This window comes from Pungitius pungitius, chromosome 5 (assembly GCF_949316345.1).
Source record: "Pungitius pungitius chromosome 5, fPunPun2.1, whole genome shotgun sequence".
In the NCBI taxonomy this organism is placed as follows: domain Eukaryota; kingdom Metazoa; phylum Chordata; class Actinopteri; order Perciformes; family Gasterosteidae; genus Pungitius; species Pungitius pungitius.
This window is the reverse complement of record NC_084904.1, coordinates 4853910-4855199: the sequence shown is the minus strand read 5'-3', so window position 1 is coordinate 4855199 and position 1290 is coordinate 4853910. Positions and strand designations below refer to the sequence as shown.

General features: G+C 43.4%; 1 long non-coding RNA gene across 1 annotated transcript; it reads right to left on the bottom strand.

Annotated features, from left to right (window-relative positions):
• LOC119225492 (uncharacterized) lies at positions 1 to 820 on the bottom strand. Its single transcript, XR_005121134.2, has 3 exons — positions 453 to 820; positions 256 to 303; positions 1 to 142 (listed from the first exon to the last, which is right to left on the bottom strand). It is a non-coding gene; the product is annotated as an uncharacterized LOC119225492 (long non-coding RNA).
• Between the last annotated feature and the right edge of the window lie 470 nt (positions 821 to 1290).

The following is a 1290-nucleotide window of genomic DNA, read 5'->3' as shown; positions in this document are numbered from 1 at the left end:
AAGTGCCTTGTTGCAAATGTCCACAGTGCTTTTGAGTTAGATTTCTCTACATTAATAAATAGAACGCTCCGGTCTCAATTTGCCTCTCTGCATGTTCTGTGCCTCTTGAAGCGGCGCCGAGAGGAAAGAAATCCTTCACCATCTGTGAACCAACACGAGTTGTATTGACTGAGATTTCTATGAAATGGCAACACAGACACTTCCTCAGACAAACACCAGACATTTGTTGTCTAGTATGCCGGTAAATACACCTACCTAATACTAATTAATCCAGCGGCGCCCTGCCATAACACCATCGGCCCCCTTTAGATTAAGTGTTGATTTGAACAAAGCAATAACAGACTGCCATTAGAATGCATTGTAAGTTAAAAAAAATGCAGAGCAAAGTAAACAAAGAGAGGGTCATGTTTCTTTCATTTCCAAATATTCCATCAAGGTGAAGTTCCCTATACCTCCTGTGTCCAGTTTGGGGTTACTTCCTGTCGTGGTCCTTTTCCCACCAGTTTTCCACCCCACCTGTGTGTCATTAGTGGATTATCATCTTGTGTATTCAGTGTTTCTGATTGTCAGTGCCAGCTGGTCTCCCTCCGTTTGCTGCTGTCCCTTGTCCTGCTTTTCTTTCCTTTCAATTCAACCTGCCTGCATGGAGTCCTGCGTTTGGGTCCTTCTTTGATCTGACACCGGACAACCAGGAAGAGTTGGGGCGGGGCCACAAAATATTAATGAGCAGGGTCCAACTAGCAAAAACCTCCAGTGATTTCAGCAGACTTTATGATCTGTCATTACGAATTAAAATGCAGGGAATCCCGAACAACGTGGTCAAGGATTGCAGCGTGTTTTTTGCCATCGCATTAGTTCCGGGTTTGTAAAGTGAGGATTGAGTGGAAGGCTGGAGAATATAAAGCCTGAGGCTTGATTGGTCAATACCTTACACCTTAGTGGGAGGAGCCGAGCCCAGACCATGACAGATGCTACATGCTGCTTTGGTAGTAACCTCTCAGTCACAGTAGCCCCCCCTTTGAAGGACACCCTCCTGAGGTCTGACTCAAAATGTATGAAATGAACATCATGCTGCATTGAAGAAGAGTGAGTCGAGCCATTTTCTCATTGACTATGTCATGTGCTGTGTCATCCTGTAATGAGATCGCTAATTTATTAATTCATTTAGATCTGGCTAGGTTTGATTTTCCACAGGAATGTCATCATTTTAAAAAGCGACTTTATTCAAATTTAGGAAAATCCTCAAAAGTATTTGGCTAGCTAAAAACGTTGCTATTCCTGCTTTACCGA